This window comes from Lepidochelys olivacea (genome assembly GCF_965140295.1).
Source record: "Lepidochelys olivacea isolate rLepOli2 genome assembly, chromosome: 9".
In the NCBI taxonomy this organism is placed as follows: Eukaryota; Metazoa; Chordata; order Testudines; family Cheloniidae; genus Lepidochelys; species Lepidochelys olivacea.
Genome location: NC_140419.1, coordinates 7,416,220 through 7,432,877, shown reverse-complemented (window position 1 = coordinate 7,432,877; position 16,658 = coordinate 7,416,220).

Genomic DNA, 16,658 nt, shown 5'->3' with positions numbered 1-16,658 from the left:
TTGTTCCCGGCCCCCGAGCGGGCGGCCCCATCAAAGAGCCCCCTAATGATCACAGGCAACCCGCCTGGCTTGATCATTTTCACGCTTTTAGCCTCGCCAAGCTGCTGTTGTCAGTTCACATCACTGCGGCCCCGGCACGGACTCGGGGCCCGGGCCCCCCAAACGGCCCAGCCGTTAGCATCGGCGCTGGGGGCTCGGGCTGAGAACGGGCGCGTCAGCAAATCCTGCCAAGGCCCCGGTCCCCGGGGTTCTGGCACCGACCCGCTCTCCCAGAACGATTCATGATGCAAGGCCTCGCTGTGCCCAGTGGCACCCGCGCTGTCCTGTGACCCTGCCGATGGCAGGACCTGGGGGCAGGGACAGGGCCCGGTGCTTGAGGGTGGGTAACCCCTGGGGGCTCAGAGACCACACTGTCCTTGGGGTGGGGCTCTAAACAGCTCGAGCTATTGCAATGCCCCCCAGCCAGAGATTCCCACTTGCTCCCTGGAATGCCCACACCTCCCAGGCCCCAAACCCCCCCCCCCGCCGCTGTGCCCCCATCACCCCCTCTGAACATTGGGGCTGTTCAGCTTGGAAAAGAGACAACAACAGGGGGGATGTGATAGAGGGCTATAAAATCACGACTGGTGCGGAGACCGTGAATAGGGATGTGTTATTTACCCCTTCACATCATGCAAGAGCCAGGGGTTACCTGCTCCCATTAATAGGCAGCAGCTTGAATTCAAAGTAGAGAAAATACTTTTTGCTATAATGCACAATTCACCTGTGGAACTCCTTGCCAGGGGATGTTGTAAAGGCCAAAAGCAGAACTGGGTTCAGAAGAGACCTGGAGGACTTGATGAAGGATAGTCCATCAATGGCTATTAGCCAAGATGGTCAGGGACACAACCCCATGCTCAGGGTGTCCCTAAACCTCTGACTGCTGGAAGCCAGGAGTGGAAGATGTGGGTGGACTGCCCCCATAATTGCCCTGTTTTGTACACTCCCCCTGCAGCTCTGGTAGGAGCCACTGTCAGAAGCAGGATACTGGGCTGGATGGACCATGGTCTGACCAAGGAGGGCAGCGCTTATGTTCCCATGACACCACTGTATTTTGGAAGGTCCTGTCACCCTCGTATCACGGCTTGGGGTGCAGGCACAGCCGTCCCCAGGAGCCTGGCCTAGCGTGCTGGGATCCAAGGGCTGCGGGGAGAACCCAGCCCAGCTCAGCAGTGACTGGGAGCCAGGCAGAGTCCCAGGGTCCTGCCGGCGCTCGCTGTCTGCCTTGCTGCAGAGCCCCAGAGTGGAGGTGCCTCCCTGTCAGCAGGGGGGTGCTATAAACCAGGATGATAGGGGGCAGGGAGCGCAGGGACCATCTGTGCCTGGGTCCCACCAGGATGGGAGAGCTGAGAGCTCTGTGTGCCCTCAGGCTGGCCGCTTGGCACCACGCACAGAGCCGCATTGTGGGGTGCTGGGAGCTCAGGGCCTGGCGAGTGTCAGGAAGCAGGGACCTGAGCAGATCCCTGCAGGCTGGACCAGGGGGCATTGCCTAGCTCTGTCTGGGCCAGGGGGCTGCATTGCTTGGCTCTGTCTGGGCCGGGGGCATTGCACGGCTCTGTCGGGGCCAGGGGCCATTGCCTGGCTCTGTCTGGGCTGGCGGCTTTGCACGGCTCTGTCGGGGCCGGGGGCTGCATTGTCTGGCTCTGTCTGGGCCGCGGGGCATTGCCTGAGCTTCGGGGGGCATTGCCTGGCTCTGTCTGGGCCACGGGGCATTGCCTGAGCTTCGGGGGGCATTGCCTGGCTCTGTCTGGGCCGCGGGGCATTGCCTGAGCTTCTGGGGGCATTGCCTGGCTCTGTCTGGGCTCTGGGGGGCTGCATTGCCTGGCTCTGTCTGGGCCAGGGGCCATTGCCTGAGCTTCTGGGGGCATTGCCTGGCTCTGTCTGGGCTCTGGGGGGCTGCATTGCCTGGCTCTGTCTGGGCCAGGGGCCATTGCCTGAGCTTCTGGGGGCATTGCCTGGCTCTGTCTGGGCTCTGGGGGGCTGCATTGCACGGCTGTGTCGGAGCCGGGGGGGGCTGCATTGCCTGGCTCTGTCTGGGCCGGGGGCCATTGCCTGGCTCTGTCCGGGCCGGGGGGCTGCATTGCCTGGCTCTGTCTGGGCCGGGGCCATTGCCTGGTTGTCTGGATGAGGGAGACACTGCTCCCCAGCTGGCTCTGGGCTGGGGGCCATTGCCTGGCTCCCCCGTCTCTCTGCCAAGGCACTGGGGGCCTGCAGCCTTTCCGGTCCCGCTCTGCACACAGGCTGGCTGATGACGACATCACGTTGCCTGGGCCTTAATTGTCCTACAATGTGTCCCTGACAATAGCCGATTCTCCGGCGGATCAAAGCGCGGTAATTGCCGAGGGTGAGCAAGCCGGGGCTGCTGGCACCGGGACAGGGGCAAAGGGAAAGATGAAAGGCCCCGAACAACTGATGCTGCTTCTGCATGTTCCCACCTCAGCCCCTTCCCGCTTCTGGCTGCCAGCCAAAGTGTGGGGCACGTAAACCTCTCTGGGGAGGGGGGATTTCAGCTACCCCCTTTGCAGGCTCTGGGTGCCTGGGGAAGGTGCCCAGAATGCAGTCAGTTGCTCTCAGCCCACGTCAGCAGTGCTGTGTCTGCATCTCTGAACCTGGCTCTGTGTCCCCCCATGACACCCCTAGGAGCTGGGACAGAGAGATTGCCAGCTCAGGTGGGAGCAGGGGCCTGTCTCCAATGGGGCCGCCCCATCCACTGCAGAGAAAGGTGCAAGGACTGTGTAACAGAGGGTTCTTGGGTGACCCTCTCCCCAACCTCCTGCTTGATCCCCCGAGACATTCAGACCCTCTGCAGTGGGTCACTGTGTGCTCTGTTTTTGACTCCAACCAAGCCCTTGGCCTCACTGATACTTTGTGGCAGTGAGTTCCACTGGTTAAACTGCCATTGATGATGGCAATGCAGCCATCTACCCCTGGCCTGGCCTGCAGCCTGTGGCTCTGCTGACCCACAGAAAATGAGAGACACCCGCCCTGTGCCATGATGAGGGTGTGAGTGGCCCTGGGCAGCCCCCCTCCTCCTCCTTGGGGCTAAGGGCCAGGGCTGCCGTGGGGATGGAGCAGAGCCGTCGAGGGCAGAACCTGGCTGGGCTGGCGGGACGCTCCCAGCAGATAGCAACGTGCTCCCAGGTGGGAGTGCCGTGTTCACATCGGGAGTGACCCAACGCCACCCTGGCTGGGGCCTGCCCAGCGGGTCTCGGTGCGGATCCTGCTGGCTGCGTCTGCATCGCCCCTGGCAGCACGTGCCCCCACAACAGAGGGGCTGAGGGCTGACTGGCCTGTGAGCCCGGCTCCCCGCCAAGCCCTAGTCCCTCGTGGGGAGCATTGCGGCGTGTTGGCTGGGCACCGTGTGGGGGAAGTATGCCTGCCACTGCCTTGGATACCCCTGTGCCAGGCTCTCCCTCGGCCCCTCCGAGTCACCCCCGTGGCCTGGGCTGTGCCCCCCACAAGTCATCCTGTGACCTGCCCTGCGGGCCCTCACGTCACCCCCACAGCCCCTCACTGACATGCCGGTCCTGCCCCGTTCATTAACCTAATTGGCGAGGCTCTCAGCAGCTGTGTCAGTGAGATCATGCTGGTTGTGTGGATCCCAGCCCTCCCGGCCCACCGGCTGCCGGCTGGGGCCCCGCGCTCCCCGGGCCTGGCCAGGGCCCCTGAGCACGATTCGGGGGGAAGGTGGGTCCCTGCCAGGCCAGCTGCGTGCAGCGCTGCTCGGTCATGGCTCATTGTCTGGTAATTGGTGTGAGCAGCCGAGCCCAGCGGCTGGCAGGGGAGGCCTGGGAACCAGCCGCAGGGCGAGGGACAATGGAGGGCAGACAATGGCTGCAGGTTCCACAAACGCCCTCCCGTGACAATAGAGCTTGGGAGGCAGCCAAGGCCTCAGGGCTCGCAGCAGGGCCCGGGGAGCCAGGAAGGGCTGGATCCTCCCCACTGGGCACGGCCCCCTCCACATGCACGGCAGCCGGGCCCGGGGCGAGAGGACGCTGCTGCCACCTGCAGGCCGATGGCTTGGCCCAGCCGGCCCTTCACGCTGTGCTGCCAGCCTGGCGCAGGGCAAGGTGGCGTGGAGCGACCCCCTGCCCAGCCCGGCTCCGCTCAGTGCGGGTCTTCTAGCCCAGCCCAGGGGGAAACCCCCCCATGATGGTCCCAGCTCCAGCGCCAGAGGGAAAGTGTGACCCACTGGGGAGTGTTACAGGGTCCCTGTGTGCTGAGCCCAGGGCTGGGATGGCAGGGGGCTGTGGGTCAGGAGTGAGGGGCACCGGCAGAGCTGGGTGTGGGGAGCGCAGGGCTGGGATGGCAGGGGGCTGTGGATCAGGAGTGAGGGGCATCGGCAGAGCTGGGTGTGGGGAGCGCAGGGCTGGGATGGCAGGGGGCTGTGGGTCAGGAGTGAGGGGCACCGGCAGAGCTGAGTGTGGGGAGCGCAGGACTGGGTTAGCAGGGGCTGCGGGTCAGGAGTGAGGGCACTGGCAGGGCTGGGTGTGGGGAGTGCAGGGCTGGGGGGGCGGGAGGCTGCAGGTCAGGACTGAGGGTGCTCTAGCTGGGCGAAGGTGGGGGGAGGACCTACCCACTAGTGGCTGGCTGTAAGAGGGAGGCAGAGCCTCAGTTGACTCCCCCGGCTCAGCTCTCGGGTGTGGGACCCTAAATCCAAGTTTTGCTTTAAGGACCCTGGCACTGGTGGATGCTGGTCACTATCCCGGGGCAGGAGCCAGGGCATCGAGCTGAGCGACCAGCCATGCCACTCAGCAGCTGGAAGCCAGGAGGAGACCCTCCCCTCCCCCACTCTGCACAGCAGCAGCAGGTCCCTGGCGTGGCGCGAGGACGTCTGGCCTGGGGGATTGTGGGCCGGGAATATCTGAGTTCTAGACCCGTCTCAGTGCCTGACTCCCTGGGTGACTGTGGGATTTCGGTGTGCTGCTCTGTGCCTCAGTTTCCCCCTCTGGCCAGGTGATGCGTGTTGCCTCCTGCTCAGACGGGGTTGGGGTTCAGTGCTTGTTGTCACAGAGTTCCCGGGCGCTGCTCTGGGACTGCTCCCTACGCAGCCAGGCAGGACTCTGGGGAAGTCTCCTTTCTGGGAGCAGCCTGTCTGCAGGACACACAGCTCACACACCTTCCTGGGTCTGACCTCGGAGCATTCAGCATCCTCTGCCCCTCCGTGCGCTTCCCACACGAGTCCGCCCAGGCGGGGTCCTGGGGAAGCCAGAGGGTCCTGCCCCCCAACTCCGCAGTCAGACGTGACTCTCAGCCAGCCAGTAAAACAGAGGTTTATTAGATGACAGGAACATGGTCTAACACAGAGCTTGTAGGTACAGAGAACAGGACCCCTCAGCTGGGTCCATTTTGGGGGGCAGGGAGCCAGACAACCACGTCTGTCCTTCACTCCATGTCCCAGCCAGCCCCAAACTGAAACTCCCTCCAGCCCCTCCTGCTCTGGGCTTTGTTCCTTTCCCAGGCCAGGAGGTCACCGGATTCCTTTGTTCCCCAACCCCTTTAGCTCTCACCTTGCAGGGGGGAAGGGCCCAGGCCATCAGTTGCCAGGAGACAGTGTCGGCCATTTATGTACCCTGGCCCTTTACAACCATTACACCCCTTATCCCACCACCTAGAGACTTAAGAAATGCACAGGGGAAACTGAGGCACCCCTACAATATTCAGAGGAAACATGAAGAACAGTCCCACTTGGTCACACTTGTGCCTGTTACAGGCAATGGACTTGTGCTGATCTGGCCACCTTCTGCTGGGGGCGCCCTCGCTCTGCCAGGACAGTACTTCAGGCTGGATTTGCTGCTGCCCAGCCCCATTGCTCCTCCTTCACCCAGGCAGCACAGGGTCACCTTCTGGCCCCACTGAGCACGGGGGCCAGGCCGGGGGAAATCGGGGCCAGTGGCTGCAAAACAGCAACGTGGGACTTTATTCTCTGGTAGCTAGAGGACAAGGCAGAGCCCAAGCCGGGGAAGGCTGGGGGTGGGCTGAGGGGCCAGGGGGAAGGGGCCCGCGGATTTACAGCCGCCGATTGCTGCTCTCCTGTTGGTTCTTGCTTTGTGAAGTGGCTCCGCATGCCGGAAGCGCTGGCGTCGGCAGAAAAGTAATTGCTCCAATGCAAAGTCCAGGCTGCTGGCGTGACGGGCGGGAGGCTGCGCCGGGGTCTGGGGAGCAGGAGGTGTTTTTCATACCATGCTGGCTTCAGAGCTGTGCAGCGCATTGAGTGGCCCCCAGGCTCTGTCCTCCGCACTGGGGCCGTGTCCCACCCCAGAGGGGGCTGCATTTCTTCCCCTGAGGCACGAGTCATGTCACTGCTCCCAGGCCTCTAGGCCCCTCGCTGGGAACAGCAAAGCAGGTGGGGAGGCCGGGGCTCGCGGATCGGCGACCCGCTCCCCTCCGGGCCCATCGCCGCGGGAGTGATCCAGCACGTGTGTTGGGAGCCCAGAGAGCTTTGCCATTGGCCCCTGGTCCTACACCCATTTCCCCACCCAGCGGGAAGGCTGTGCGAGAACTGCCATGGTGTGAAATGCAGACAGTGCCCTCCGGTCTGGCCCCGGCAACCGCCACCTGCCCAGAGCAGGGCACCCCAGCAATCCGGACGCCTGGGTCCCTTAGTTGTTTTTGACCCGCTGGCAGGTTGCTTGGTGCTGCTGCTCTCCTCCCTCTTCCAGGGTTGTTTCTGATCACTCAAGGGAGTTCCTAGCTTGTGCTGCCTTGTGTCCTGGAGCAGCCGGTATTGCTACTTCCCAGTTTGTCCTCTGCTTGGACACACGGTCATTCCCACTGCGCTTGGGGGTTGCATTGCCACCTCTGGTTCCCGGCCCCGACGCTGACCGGCATGAGTCGGCCTGTGCTTTGCACATCCCCCTGCACCGGTGCGGCTGGCTTTGCCGCAGCTCTGCCGTGCCCCCAGCCCCCCGCGGGGGTGGCTGTGTGTGACGACGCACTTGTGATGCCCTGGTTCCATTTCAGCCTCGGGGGCCTCCTCCCAGCCACGCCTCTGCAGGACGCGAGGAAGCAGCCGGAAGAGCAGGGTTGCCAGGTCTGAGGGCTGGGCCCAGCACCTGCACTTCCCCTTCTCCCAGCCCCGGGGCAAATCCTGCTCCCATTCAACTCAGCAACTTCAATGGAGCCTGGATTTCACGCTGGCTGCAGAGTTCCCAGGATGGTGGCAACTCCATCTATTTGGCAGTGAAAGGCAGCAGCAGGGATGGAACTCAGAGTCCCTCCAGCCCGGAGGCCCTGCCTCTTGAGCTAAAGGAGACTCTCCCTTCCCTGCTGACAGTATAGGGCTTATGGCACACAGCCCAGCTGTTCCATTTCTATAAGGTAGGGGATAGCAGAGTGTGGTGCCAGCCCCATTCATAGCCTAACTGTCTGACTTGCAGGGACTGACTTATGAGGGAAGAATCAAACAGTTTGATCTGTCCGAGTGGGCTGAACAGTGTCTAAAAGGAGAACAGCCTCCTAATGACTGAGGGCCCAAGGAGGAGAAAGTGCAGGCTAGCCAGGGAAAGGCCCTGCACTGAGGTGGATCTGAGCATGGCATGGCCTCTCTCCCAGGCCCCCAGTGAGTCACTCATTCTTGGAGCATCCCAGAGGGTGGTGTCCTGCCGCAGGTGAGGGTGTGACTAAATAGGAATTTCTGTAAATATTTGTATGAAGCCTGTGTGTGCCTCAGTTTCCTCATATGGGTGCCTCAGTTCCCCCTATATGCTGCAGTGATACCTAGTGTGTGTGTGTGTGTGTTGGGGGCTGTTTGGTCTCCGCAGAGGCTCAGAGTCTCGGGGGAATGGCTCCTGGCTGTCTGGACCTTACTTATTAAAAACTGTATTTTCCCTCCAACAGTTACATTTTTCGTCAAAAGATTAAAACCACAGAAACACTTCACTTTCTTAGGCCCCCCGTATCATGGAGTGTTTGCGAAGACAATGACAAACCCCATCACTGGGACTTTGATACCTCGCGAGCAACGGCCACAGATGGCCCCCGTCTCCCGTGTACGCCCAGCTGGGAAACAAAGGCTGTGGTGGGCGGGGCAGGTGAGGTGGAAGTTAAGGGTGGGGAGCAGTCTGGGCACACACCTGAATGGGGACACAGAGAGGTCACCGGCGGGAGGGCTGTGGCTCTGGCTGACCAGGATGGGCCTGGCTGTAACCGTCTTTTCTCTGGGCTCACCAAGAAAATGGTGTAGAACCAGCTCCCTAAGAAGGACGTCACAACCCTGCCCAGGGACAGAGCGTCAGGCGTTGGGAAGCTCCACAAGGCGCAGCTGATTGCACAGCCGGAGAAGGCGGCTCGGTCCACGGCACAGGTTCCAGACCCCAGCGGGGCTCCAGGAGGGGCTGCAAGTGACGGGGGCTCGCAGGCCATGAGAGGGAGCGAGCGGACCGGGGGAAGCAGCCCACTGTGCACTGGGGCTGGAGAAGCGGCGGGCTGTGGGGAAAGACTGCAGGATGCCAGTTCCGCAGGGAACCTAAATACCTAAATGCCTTGGGAGACAGGCCAGTCCTTGCGTACAGACAGCCCCCCAACCTGGAGCAAATACTCACCAGCAACCACACACCAGAACCACTAACCCAGGGACCTATCCTTGCAACAAAGCCCATTGCCGACTGTGCCCACATATCTATTCAAGTGACACCATCAAAGAACCTAATCACATCAGCCACGCCATCAGGGGCTCGTTCACCTGCACATCTACCAATGTGATATATGCCATCATGTGCCAGCAATGCCCCTCTGCCATGTACATTGGCCAAACCGGACAGTCTCTACGCAAAAGAATAAATGGACACAAATCTGACATCAGGAATCATAACATTCAAAAACCGGTAGGAGAACACTTCAACCTCTCTGGCCACTCAGTAAAAGATTTAAGGGTGGTAATTCTGCAACCGAAAAGCTTCAAAAACAGACTCCAACGAGAAACTGCTGAGCTTGAATTAATATGCAGACTAGATCCCATTAACTTCGGTTTGAATACAGACTGGGAGTGGCTGGGTCATTACACACATTGAATCTATCTCACACCTTCTTGTCAACTGTCTAAATGGGCCATCTTGATTATCACTACAAAAGTTTTTTTCTCCTGCTGATAATAGCTCATCTTAATTAATTAGCCTCTTATAGTTTGTATGGCAACTTCCACCTTCTCTGTATGTGTATATATATATATATATCTTCTTACTATATGTTCCATTCTATGGACCCAATGAAGTGGGCTGTAGCTCACGAAAGCTTATGCTCTAATAAATTTGTTAGTCTCTAAGGTCACAAGTACTCCTGGTTTTGTTTTGGGTTTTTTTTGTAGATACCAAATGGTTACCCCCGTTAAAGGCAGGGGCGCGGGGGATAGATACCAACCCCAGTGCCTTTGAACAGCTTGTGATCTGAACCAGGTAGACCCTGCGGCTCGGCTCCGCTGTCTCACCCCTTAGTCGGTCCCAAACCCGGAGAGGCGGATGGACGGAGTTGATATTGGGGACTCCAAAGGGCTCAGCAAGGTGCCGCTGCTGACCCTGAGGCTCATAGGAAGAGGTTTTGGGGTGTGCAAAAGACCTAGGGTGTGACCCACGCTGCTGGGAGAATCTCTCTAAGAATGGGGTACGGGTGCTGGGGTGACTATGCGGGAGGATTTGTATAACCCGGGGGGGGTTGGAACAACTCTGAGATCCGTCCCCATGTGCTTAGTGGGCAGGGAGCCTGGGGATCTGTGTATCGCTGGCCGGTTGGCAGAGTTTGTGGGCAGTAGGTCCGGGGAGGAGAGACCCAAAGGGGACTGGCCTGAGAAGGGGAGCCAATGGAGGTATCCCAGAAGTGGGACTTGGGTGAACCCAAAGTGGGGAAGCGGCCAACGTGAGCAGATTCCCCCAAGGGACCTCCAACCCCTGCGGTGGAATATCTGTAGGAAGCCAGAGTGTACGTGGGCAAAAGGCCCATGGGTGGATGACGTGAGGCTGGCCCGAGATAGAGGGATTAACTGGGGGGCGCAGGGGGTGGCAGACAGGCTCCTGGCACCAGCACACGCCCGTCACATAGGGCTCTCTGGGGCTCAGCCTCACCTGACCCCCGGTGGGAGTGGACGGTGGTGGCCAATGGGGAGCCACCCAGGGGGGCGGAGAGATTCTGGGACGGAAAGACCCCTTGTCACGCCTCTGGTCCAAATACGGAGCCACTTGCCCTGCCCAGGGCCCAGCTCGCTGTGCGGACCCAGGAAGGGCCGGGGTGGCTGGGAGCCGGGGTTCTCCTGGGGATCGGCTTTGACATCCCGCTGGACTGCATCATGCCGAGACAAAGTTCAGTCCCTGCTTCTGCGCCACCGGGCTCAGCCTGCAGGCATGGGTGGAGATGCAGAGCTGGGCTGGCAGGGAGAGGGAGGGGTTCTCCCCCCCCCTTCCGCCACCCTGCTCCGGCTTGCACCACCAAGGAAAGGCTGCTCAGCAGGAGAGGCCTTCCTGGCTTGTAACCAGACACCTGGGGCCCCACCCCTCTCCACATGAGTCACACCGGCTCAGGCTGTACTTCCCGGAAGCCTGGTGCCAGGGAGTTAGCGCCCCGGCTGAGCATGGGGAGACCCAGGCAGGGCAGGACCCAGCCCAGTTTCAAACCCAAAGGTTTGGGGGGGTGGCAAAAAGGCAAAACTCCTCATGTGCCCCCTGCTTGTGCCGTCGAACAGTCCCGAGCTGAGGGAGGCCGGGACGCTGCTCTGAACTGGGCATTGCCAACTGGCCGTTTGATTGATTAGCAGCCGTGCTGTAAGGATCTCAGAAGTGCCTGGTAGGACGGCCACCAAGAGATGGGACAGGTGCTGTGGCATCTCTGGATAACACTGGTGGGGGTGGACTTCTGTAGGGTAAAGCCACCCTGCTCAGTGCGGCCTCGAAGGGGAAAGAGATGGGATGAAGGGGGAATTTCTGTAATATGTTTCTGAAGCCTGTGTGTGCCTCAGTCTCCCCTGTATGTGGTTTGTTACCTAGTTGGGGGGGGGGGTGCTCTCTGCAGAGGCTCAGAGACTTGGGTGAATGGCTCCTGGCTGTGTGGACCTTTGACCCCATATCAATGGAGCGTTTGAGAAGACAAAGGCAAACCCAATCACGGGGACTTTGATACCAACACCAAGCCTGGTATTTGCCCAGCTGGGGAACGAAGGCTGGGGGCGGGGGGCGAGATGGAAGTTAAGTGTGGGGAGCTGTCTGGGCTCACACCTGAACAGGGACACAGAGAGGTCACCGGCGGGAGGGCTGGGGTTCTGGCTGACCAGGATGGGCCAGGCTGTAACCGTCTTTTCTCTGGGCTCACCAAGGCCGCCCTGTGCTGTGTCCTTTGACTAATAAACCCGTCTGGGTACCAGCGCTGGGTGCTGGCGGAGGGCTGCGTTGCCCCCTGACTTTGTACAGGTCTCCCTCAGGGCTCTGCCTCAGTGGGGCTGGCTGAGCCGAGCTCACATGGGAAGCAGGGGGGCTGCAGGCCCAGGCCCAGCCTAAGGAGGCGGTGAAGCCGTGGGGCTCACCATGGAGGAAGGTGAGATCCCTCGAGGGTCTGGAACAGGGGGCCTCCCAGAGACTGTTCCGAAGCTGGGCCCATGGCCCCGATCCTGTGGGTCTGTAACAGAGGGCTATGCAGGTTCTGCCCTATGCTTCTCTTTCCCTGCCTCCCCGGACACGTGACACCCAAGAGTGGGCAGCCGTGGGGCAGCCTCTGGCAGGCAGTGTGTGCAGAGAGCTGCCTTCCTGGCCAGCCCAGGTGATGCCATCTCCCCCACACCTCTGCTCGCTGGCAGGGCCCGGATCCCACCGACAGCCAGACGCGTTCCTCTCCCGCAGCCTTCCTCTCCCCAGCGATGGGCAGGTGCAGAGCCGAAATGCACCACAGCCATCGTGCCCTTTGCTCCCGTGGGGCCCCTGCCGAAGGCCCCCAGAAGTCCCGCGAGACAGGCTGGTCCGTACCACGGCTCGCGCTGGGCAGAGGGAGCGGGCTGAGTGCCGGGCCCCGGATCTGAGAGGTCAGCTGGCAGAGCCAGGCAGTGCTGTGCGTGAAGGCCTGATGGTCCCCAGGGCAGGTTCTGGGCGCACTGGGCAGGCTGCCTGCAGCACCCCCTTTGGCTGTGCCTGAAGGGAGACATGACCCATCCTGCTCCCTGTGGTGGTGGTGGGGACCGTGGCATTCACGACAGGGGGATGGCTAGTTATATTGGGGGATCACGAGAGATCACAGGTGCCTCCAGCCCTTCCTGGGGCAGGGATGTCACCCAAGCTGCTGTATAAGAGTCTCCTCTTGCCCAGGGCTGGCCACTGCGGGGGAAGGAAGCAGAAGCCAGGAGGCGTTTGGAGCAGAGTTTGCAGCCTCGGAAAGGTTTGGCTTGTGCTTCTGAGTCTGTGAGCGCAGGAATTGCAGAAATCGACCCCCAGCCCTCGCCGGCAGAGGCAGGGATCCTCCTGGGGGGTCTGCAGAGCCTGTGGCCAGCCAGCAGCTGCCCCACGGAGTCAGGGGGGGATGTGCCCAGGGAGCCTCCTGGAGGGCAGCTTGGCAGCTGGGAAGAGAGGTGATGCCACCGCATGCCACCAAGGCCTTGTCCCTTCCCCTTCCACCTGATCCCAGCCCGCCCCCGCCACCTGGGCATGGGTGAGGCATTCTGGATTTGGACTGGCTGGGCCCCCTTGCAGTCAGGTCTTCACCTGACCCTTCCCTCAGCCATGCTCTGAGGTCCACAGGTGGTCCGGGCCCTTCCATTAGTGAATTGAGCGCTGCACACCCAACATGTGCCAGCAGGAGAGGCCATTTAGAGAACGGAGCCCGGCGGGGTCCCAGGGGCCCCCTGCCAGCATATGACATGCCCCCACAAGAGCAGGGGATGCACAGGACTGGCAGGGGCATGCACCACCTGCAGGGCCCTGCACTCTTAGAGAGGGAGCTTTGTGCCACCTGCAGGGCCCTTGGCATCTGTGGTCCAACAGCCCTTGCAGCACGGGGGGCAATGCCCTGACAACAGCGCCCCCGGAGCCCAGGGGGCGGGAGGGCACCAGCACACACACAGAGTGGCAGGGATTCCCCGGAGCTTTCTCCACTGACCCCACAGCCATAGGGCAGTGGCCTGCATTTCAGGCTCAGCCCTGCTTCCGTGGGACCTGGGGGAGGTCGGCAAGCCGGGCGCAGTGTTTCCGAGCCGACCCTGGGCCACGGAGGGGTTATCGCTGCCGGGTTCTTGCAGGGCGGTGGCTGGAGGAGTCGATGCAGCGGGAACGATCTGCACTACTTTCAGGCATGATACGCATGGCAGCGACTGACGGGCCCGGGCACTGCTCGGGTTCAGGGGCTCCTGGGGCAGGGCAGGTGCCACGGAGCTGCCTGGGATGCAATGACAGTGGGTGCCCCCAGGACTGAACCACCCACACCCAACAACAGGAGCGTGTGAACTCAGCCTGGGGCTGCGGGGGCGGGGAGGGGGGCAAGGGACAGGGGAGGTGTCCGGTGGCTGGAATAAGTGGTGGCTTAGCCAGGATCCCTGCTCTGGCTTGAAAAGGCTGCCAGGCCTTGCTGAGGTGCACTGGTCCCTGAAGAGTGGCAATGCCTCTGAGCAGAGTCTGTCTCAGGTGGGCTCCCTGGGCCGTGTCGGAGGTGGCGAGGCCGTGTGGCCTGTCCTCGCAGAAGAGTGGGAGCCTGCGGGGGGTCTGGCACGCTGAAGGGGCTCCTCTCAGAGATGGGGGAAAAGCTGGGGCATAGCACCGATCCTGTGGATCCGTGGCAAGCTCCCGGCTGCAGCTGCCTGGAGCCCGCTGGAGTCGCAGGGGGGATACAAAGACAGCCAGAGCTTGGCGGGGTCGGTTCCTGTGGAGCTTTGGGCGTGACTGAACCCTGGCCTGCGCTGGCAGGAGCCTAGCTCAGCTGGGTGGTCCTGGCCCTGGTCTGGCTGCTGTGCACTGGGCCGGCCTGCCGCAGGGCTGGGGCCTCCCACTCCCTCCTCCCGCTGCAGGAGACTTCCCGTGCCCGCGGGCCCCTCGCCCAGGGGGCTGCAGCGCTGCTGTGCCCGGCGTGAAGGTTGGGCCCCACAGCGAGGGGGCTGGAGGCTGGCCGCCTGACACTGAGGGGGCTCTGCTCTGCCTGGGCCCCGGGCTGCTGGCTGAGTTTTATTGTCTGGTTTAACAGTCTTTTTATTTTCTCTGTCTGATTATGATGGTGCCCGGGAGAACTCCACTCTTCCAGGGGCTGCTTAAATCACCCAGTCGGGAAGGGAAGCGGGTGGGCTGGAGGGGAAAGGATGGAAGGGGGGTTGGAGGAGAGAGCATGCGGCAGAAAAGAGGCCAAGGCCGAGAGCGGGGTGGGGTGAGAGGGGGGAGTTCAAGGAGAGAGGAGGGTGTGGCGGGGGTATGTGGGGTGAATGGGGATGCAGGGGGAGCAGAAGGCTACAAGTGCATGAGGATGTGGGGGGCACGGGGTGTATAGGGACATCACGGGAGTGCAGCAGTGTATGGAGGTGAATGGGATGCAGGGCTGTGGGGGTTGAGGGACATGGGGGTTGTGGCTCTGGGAGGTGGAGAGGATGGGTGGGAAAGCGCTGTAAGGGGGACAGGATGTGTATGTAGGGGGGCAGGATGGGATGGGGAGGGATGCAGTGAGGGGGATGGGGCATGGGGGGACAGGGAGGGATGCAGTGAGGGGGGATGAGTGCAGTGAGGGGGATAGGGAGGGATGCAGTGAGGGGGATGGAGCATGGGGGGACAGGGAGGGATGCAGTGAGGGGGGATGAGTGCAGTGAGGGGGATAGGGAGGGATGCAGTGAGGGGGATGGGGGGACGGGGGGGATGCAGTGAGGGGGGATGAGTGCAGTGAGGGGGATAGGGAGGGATGCAGTGAGGGGGATGGGGGGACGGGGAGGGATGCAGTGAGGGGGGATGAGTGCAGTGAGGGGGATAGGGAGGGATGCAGTGAGGGGGATGGGGGGACGGGGAGGGATGCAGTGAGGGGGGATGAGTGCAGTGAGGGGGATAGGGAGGGATGCAGTGAGGGGGATGGGGGGACGGGGGGATGCAGTGAGGGGGGATGAGTGCAGTGAGGGGGATAGGGAGGGATGCAGTGAGGGGGATGGGGGGACGGGGGGATGCAGTGAGGGGGGATGAGTGCAGTGAGGGGGATAGGGAGGGATGCAGTGAGGGGGATGGGGGCATGGGGGATGCAGTGGGGGGATGAGTGCAGTGAGGGGGATAGGGAGGGATGCAGTGAGGGGGGATGAGTGCAGTGAGGGGGATAGGGAGGGATGCAGTGAGGGGGATGGGGGGACGGGGGGACGGGGAGGGATGCAGTGAGGGGGGATGAGTGCAGTGAGGGGGATAGGGAGGGATGCAGTGAGGGGGATGGGGGCATGGGGAGGGATGCAGTGAGGGGGGATGAGTGCAGTGAGGGGGATAGGGAGGGATGCAGTGAGGGGGATGGGGGCATGGGGGGATGCAGTGGGGGGGATGAGTGCAGTGAGGGGGATAGGGAGGGATGCAGTGAGGGGGGATGAGTGCAGTGAGGGGGATAGGGAGGGATGCAGTGAGGGGGATGGGGGCATGGGGAGGGATGCAGTGAGGGGGGATGAGTGCAGTGAGGGGGATAGGGAGGGATGCAGTGAGGGGGATGGGGGCATGGGGGGATGCAGTGGGGGGGATGAGTGCAGTGAGGGGGATAGGGAGGGATGCAGTGAGGGGGGATGAGTGCAGTGAGGGGGATAGGGAGGGATGCAGTGAGGGGGATGGGGGCATGGGGAGGGATGCCGTGAGGGGGGATGAGTGCAGTGAGGGGGATAGGGAGGGATGCAGTGAGGGGGATGAGTGCAGTGAGGGGGATAGGGAGGGATGCAGTGAGGGGGATGGGGGGACGGGGGGATGCAGTGAGGGGGGATGAGTGCAGTGAGGGGGATAGGGAGGGATTCAGTGAGGGGGATGGGGGCATGGGGGATGCAGTGGGGGGATGAGTGCAGTGAGGGGGATAGGGAGGGATGCAGTGAGGGGGGATGAGTGCAGTGAGGGGGATAGGGAGGGATGCAGTGAGGGGGGATGAGTGCAGTGAGGGGGATAGGGAGGGATGCAGTGAGGGGGGATGAGTGCAGTGAGGGGGATAGGGAGGGATGCAGTGAGGGGGATGGGGGCATGGGGGGATGCAGTGGCGGGGATGAGTGCAGTGAGGGGGATAGGGAGGGATGCAGTGAGGGGGGATGAGTGCAGTGAGGGGGATAGGGAGGGATGCAGTGAGGGGGGATGAGTGCAGTGAGGGGGATAGGGAGGGATGCAGTGAGGGGGATGGGGGCATGGGGGGATGCAGTGGCGGGGATGAGTGCAGTGAGGGGGATAGGGAGGGATGCAGTGAGGGGGATGGGGGGACGGGGGGATGCAGTGAGGGGGGATGAGTGCAGTGAGGGGGATAGGGAGGGATGCAGTGAGGGGGATGGGGGCATGGGGGGATGCAGTGGCGGGGATGAGTGCAGTGAGGGGGATAGGGAGGGATGCAGTGAGGGGGATGGGGGCATGGAGGGATGCAGTGGAGGGGAGGTGCCCAGAGCCCGGGGCGGGGCTGCCGGGGCCAGCGGCGGACCCAGGAGGACTGTCCCGGGCCGGGGCCGGGGGCGGAGCGGAGCGGCCGGGCGGGGCTGC